Source organism: Stegostoma tigrinum, chromosome 38 (assembly GCF_030684315.1).
Source record: "Stegostoma tigrinum isolate sSteTig4 chromosome 38, sSteTig4.hap1, whole genome shotgun sequence".
In the NCBI taxonomy this organism is placed as follows: Eukaryota; Metazoa; Chordata; class Chondrichthyes; order Orectolobiformes; family Stegostomatidae; genus Stegostoma; species Stegostoma tigrinum.
Genome location: NC_081391.1, coordinates 993,206 through 999,205, shown reverse-complemented (window position 1 = coordinate 999,205; position 6,000 = coordinate 993,206). Strand labels below are relative to the sequence as shown.

The 6,000-nt window shown below is 44.6% G+C and overlaps 1 protein-coding gene across 1 annotated transcript in view; it reads left to right on the top strand.

Annotated features, from left to right (window-relative positions):
* The first annotated feature begins 3,327 nt into the window (after positions 1 to 3,327).
* Positions 3,328 to 6,000, top strand: part of dmc1 (DNA meiotic recombinase 1) — a 151,112-nt gene continuing 148,439 nt past the window's right edge. The window contains exon 1 of the mRNA XM_048521125.1: positions 3,328 to 3,389. The gene's annotated coding sequence lies outside the window, so the exon portion shown is untranslated. The remainder of the gene's footprint in view (positions 3,390 to 6,000) is intronic.

Genomic DNA, 6,000 nt, shown 5'->3' with positions numbered 1-6,000 from the left:
TCTTCACAAATGCTATGTTTCTATGAAGTCCAACATGATCCAGGAACATTGTCAGCTACCAACTCCAAAATATTGCTCAGAACCATTTTCTTGGATATTGTAAGTTTCTTGAGGTTCTCCCACGCCTCCATTTCTTATTTATCGCTGTTCCTGGGAGTTTACTTGCATCCCTTGCAGCGAAGACTGATGCAAAAATCCTATCCAAATAATATAACAAAGTGTGGAGCTGGATGAACACAGCAGGCCAAGCAGCATCTCAGAAGCACAAAAGCTGACGTTTCGGGCCTAGACCCTTCATCGGGTCTAGGCCCGAAACATCAGCTTTTGTGGTCCTGAGATGCTGCCTGGCCTGCTGTGTTCATCCAGCTCCACAATTTGTTATCTTGGATTCTCCAGCATCTGCAGTTCCCATTATCACTATGCAAATAATATGCCATCTCCTTAATTTTTGTTGTTAGTTCCCCAGACTCACTTTTTATCGGAATAACAGTCACTTTAATTCTTTTCCTTTTTTCAGTAGCTATAGAAACTACTATCAACAGTTTTTATATTTCTAGCTAGCTTACCCTTGTACTTCCTTTATTATTAGTCTTTTAGTCATTTTTTATACTCTATTCAATCTTCAAACCTTTCTTTGAGTAATTATTCTTTTTCTTTAGATTTGATACTAACTTTAACTTTTTTTAAATTAATCACGGATGGTCGGTTTTCTCATTAGATTCTAACAAGAAAGAAAAGTTCTATTTATTCATTCTGTGTAATATCCTTTTAAACGTCTGCCACTGCATCTCTATTGAATTTTCCTGAACCGAATTTGCCAGTCACATTAGTTAGCTCTGTTTTCATTCCCTCAAAATTGTCATTGTATAAATTAAAAATATTAGTCTTGGACCCCACACTCTTCTCTCCCTTAAATGGAATGTAAAATTCAAACATATTATTATTGCTGCTAATAGGAGGGCAGGTTGACTATTAAGTCATTAATTAATCCTATCTTTTTGCACAAATTCGAGTCGATATGACTTCCTCTCTGATTCATACCAGTACATACTGTTTTTAAAAATACTACAAGTTGTCTTTGTGTTAAACTTCAGGAGATGGGAGCGATATTAAACTAATATCTTGCATCAGTTTTTACTGTAGAGAAAGAAATGGATGCTATGGAACTCATGGAAATAAATATTGATATTTTGAAAACCATTCACATAATAGAAGGGGAAGTGCTAGAGATCTTAGAAAACTTAAAATTGGTTAAATCTCCAGGACATGATCTAGTTTATCCCAGGACTTTGTGGGAAGTTAAGGAGGACATTGCAGAGTCCCTTGCTAAAATATGTGTATCATCTATAAATACAGGAGAGGTGCCAAATGACTGGAGAATGACTAATGTGTCTTTGTTTAAACAGGGATGTAAGTAGAATCCTGGAAACAGTATACTTGCGAGTCTGACTTCGGTGGTGGGCAAGTTGTTGGAAGTGATTCTGAAAGATGGGATTTATATGCATTTGAAGTGGCGAGGAATGATTAGGGATTGTCTGCATGGTTTTATGCAAGGTAAGTCGTGTCTCACAAACTTGATTTTCAGTTTTTTGATGAAGTAACCAAGAAGATTAGTGAGGGCAAAGCGGTAGTTGTTTTTTACTTCCACTTTAGTAAAACGTTTGACAAGGTTCCGCATCGTAGACTGATTAGTAAAGGTAGGTCATATGGAATTCAGGGTGAGCTTGCCAATTGCTTATGAAATTAGCTTAATGGCAGGAGACAAAGTGTGATGGTGGAGGCCCGTGGCAGGAGTGTTCCACAGGGATTGGTTTTGGGTCCACTTTTGTTTGACATTTATATAAAAATATAGTAAACATGGTTAGCAAGTTTGTGGATGACACCAAACTTGGTGATACAGTGGGCAGTGGAGAAGTTATCAAAGATTACACAGAAAAGCCACACACACAGACCAGGTATTGAACTTCAATAGTAACCATCCCAGCACACACAAATGAAGCTGCGTGCAAACACTATTTAATAGGGCAACAACACACTGCAGCAACATGAACTATGTCAAGAGGAGGAGGAATACCTCTTCCAAGTGTTCAAGGATAATGGACATCCAAAGAACTGGGTCAGGAGATGCCTACAGGAACAGCATCAGAAAGATTCTACACTCATCACACTACCTTACATCAGGAACACATCAGAACTCACCACAAGACTTCTACGACTACTCAGCATCAGAGTTGCACACAAATCCACATCAACCCTACGACAAGTGCTCACCCGAACTAAAGATCCACTCCCTGCCATGGACAGGACCAATGTCATCTACAAGATCCCCTGCAGAGACTGCAAGAAACACTATATTGGACAAAGAGGAAGGAAACTAACAACAAGAGTACATGAACAGCAATTGGTTACAAAAAGACACGACCAGTACTCACTCACTCATCTCAATCCACATGGACAAGGAGAACCATGACTTCGACTAGGACAACACCAAGATCCTGGGACAGGCTAGGCACAGACAAGCACGAGATTTCCTGCAAGCATGGCACTCCACGAAGCATCCTATTACTCAACAAATTGAACTCGAACCTATATACATTCCACTACAGATGAAATCCGCAAGTGAGGCAATCCAACGCAAGCCACCCCAGAGTTTAAAAACCAGACAGGGAAACACACTGATGCTTCATCAGAAGCTGCACTGAGGACGTTACCAAGCACGGTAACAAAACACCTGCAGAACAACAAACTAGCTTGGCGAGCCAACCAACCTCAACATCCACAACCCGAGCTACAAATCTACTCCAAAACCTTAGAGTATGCAGATACTGTTACAACATTTAAAAGAGATTTAGAAGTACATGAATAAAAATGTTGTGAGGCATATGGGCTAAGTACAAGTAGGTGGGACGATTATAATTTGGAATTATGATCAGCGTACACAGGTTGGACGAAGGGGTCGGTTTACATGCTGTGTGACTCTACCCTGAAAACATTCTATGAATTCATCTTCTGAGCTATTTTGCCGATTTGATTTTCAAAGTCTATATCTATTAAAAATTCCTCCATGACTATCACGTTATCCTTCTGATAGATTTATTTCTTCTGTTGTATGGCTATGGTTAGAGGACATACACACTAATCCCATAAGTGAGTTCTTGCCTTTAACTTTTCTTATGCCAACTTGATTTCCGAAGAAATTTGGTTTATTGTGCAACACTCGAAGAAATGCCTTTCCGGGGGGGGCACGGTCCACGGGAGGACGGTGAGCGCAATTCCCACCAAAACCAACGGCCGCCTAAATTCAAATAGCGAACACGTGATGAAGACCAACAATAGGAGCGGCGGGAGTGCCAAACAGTCTTCAAACTTAGAGAGCTGGGGCCGCGAAGGTAAGGGGCTCCGCGGGGGGGGGGGGAGTGAAGGATGAGAGAAAAGCTGAGGGGAGAGAGGAACGAGAGAAAAGGTGGTGGGAGGGAGGGATGAGGCAAAAAGAGAGTAAAACTGGGGGAGAGAGAGTAATAAGAGAAAAGGAAGAGAGAAAAAAGTAGAGGGGATTGAGAGAAAAGTGGGGGAGAAGAGGGATGAGAGAATAGGTGTGGGGGAGAGAGGGGGAATGATAGAAAAGATGCGAGCGAGAGAGGGCGAATGAGAGAAAAGGGTGGCGAGAGAGATGAGAGAAACGGTGGGATGGACTGAAACAGGGATGAGAGAAAAGGGGTGGGGAAAAGGAATGAGAGGAATAGAAGGAGAGCGATGTGAGAAAAGTGGAGTGGAGAAGGGGGAGAGAAAAGTGGAGTGGAGAGGGGTGAGAGAAAAGATGGTGGTGGAGAAAGGGATAAGAGTAAAAGCGAGGGGTCCGAGAGAGGGATGAGAGGAAGATGAGAGAATAGGTGCTGTTGGGGATAGAGAGGAATTAGTTAAAAGGTGGGGGGCGGGAGAGAGGATTAACTAAAAGGTGGGGGATAGTAGGGGATGAGAGAAAAGGTTGGGGGAGAGAGAGAGGGATGACAGCAAAAGTGGGGGGAGAGAGGGGAGAGGTAAAAGGTTGGAGGGTGATAGGGATGAGAGAAAGGTGGAGAAGTGACAGGAAGATGTGAGAAAAGGAAGGGGGGAGCGGGATGAGAGAAAAGTGGTGGGGCGAGAGTGGAATGAAGGAAATGTTGGGGAGCAGAGAGAGGGATCAGATAAAAGGTGAAGGGGAGAGAGATGGGCATGAGATCAAAGGTGGCAGGAGAGAGAGAGAGGGATGAGAGCAAAGGTGCAGCGAGAGAAAAGGAATGAGAAAAGCAGACAAAGAGAGGGATGAGAGAAAAGCCTGGGAGAAAACGGGGGGGGGGGAAATACGCTTGATAGAAAAGGGAGAGGAGAGAGATGCATGAGAGAAAAGGTGGGTGGAGAGACGAAATGAGAAAAAAGGTGGGTGGAGAGAAACAGATGAGGGAAAAGGTTGGGAATGAGAAAGAAGGATGAGAGAAAATGTTGGAGAAACAAGGGAGAAGACAGGGATGAGAAAAGGGGGGTAGAGAGGGATGAGAAAAGGGATGAGGGAAAAGATGGGTGGGGAAAAGCGAGAGAGAGGATGGGAGAAAATGTGTTGGGGGAGAGAGAGAGGATTGAGAATAAAGGTGCGGGGGAAAAGAGAGAAAAGGTGGGGGGTGAAAGGGATGAGGGAAAAGGGTGGGGGGAGAGAGCGATTATGGAAAAGGTGGGGGAAGAGAGGGATTAGATTAGATTCCCTACATTGTGCAAACAGGCCCTTCGGCCCAACAAGTCCATACTGCCCTTTGGTGCATCCCACCCAGACCCGTCCCCCTATAACCCACACATCCTGAACATTACAGGCAATTTAGCATGGCCAATCCACCTACTCTGCACATCTTTGGACTGTGGGAGGAAACCAGAGCAAACCCGCACAGACACGGGGAGAATGTGCAAACTCCGCACAGACAGTTGCCCAAGGCTGGAATCGAACATGAGCCACCGTGCTGCCACTTATGATGGGAAAGTTTGGGGGAGAGAGGGATGAGGGAAAAAGTTGGGGAGCCTAGAGACAGTTGAGAGAAAAGCGATAAGGGAAAGGGGGTGTGAGAGGGATGAGAATAAAGTTGGTGGAGGAAGAGAGGATTGAGAGAAAAGGTAGCACGGAGAGAGAAGGATGAGAGAAAAGGGGGCATAGAGTGAGAGAGAAGGAGGGAATGAAAGAAAGTGAGTAAAGAAATGAAGGGAAAGTGAAGAAGAGAGGGATGAGAGAAATGGGGGTGGAGAGAGGGATGACAGAAAAGGCAGGTTGAAGAGATGGATGAGAGAAGATGGTGGGGGTAGAGAAAAAAGATGGAGAGAAGGGTCTGTGAGAAAAGTTGGGGAGCGAGAGAGGGAGTAATTAAAAGGTGGTTGAGAGAGGGATAAGAAAAGGTTGGGGGAAAGAGAAGGATGAGAGAAAAGGAGGCAGAGAGAGATGAGAGAAAGGGGGTAGAGGGGTGAGAGCAAATGGGGAGCAGAGAGGGATGGGAAAGGCTGGGTGGGAGAGAGAAAAGGTGGGGTAGAGAGAGATGAGAGAAATAGGGGGAGAGAGAGGGAGGGATGAGAGAAAATGTTGAAGGGGAGATGGAAGAGAGAAAAGCTGGGGATGGGGTAAAGAGAAATAAGATGCGGATAAGACAAAAGGTGGAGCTGAGAGAAATGGGGGAGTGGTTAGAGAAAAGAGAGGGAGCTGTGAGAAAAGGTGGGGGCTAGAGAGAGGGATGGGAGAAAGGTCGGGGTGGGGTAAGAGACAGGGATAAGAAACGGTAGGGCGGATGGAAGAGAGAGGGTTGAATGAATGGAAAGAGAGGGGTAAGGTGGGAGGTCGGTAGAGAGATTAGGTGAAAGGTTGAGGGTTGGGTGAGGGAAGTGGACAGAGGGATGAGAAAAAACTGGCAGGAAAAAGGGATGAATGAAGGGGAAGAGCGAAGGAAAAGAGGAAATGTGGTGGGGTGGCAAGAGAGGAATGAATGATGGATG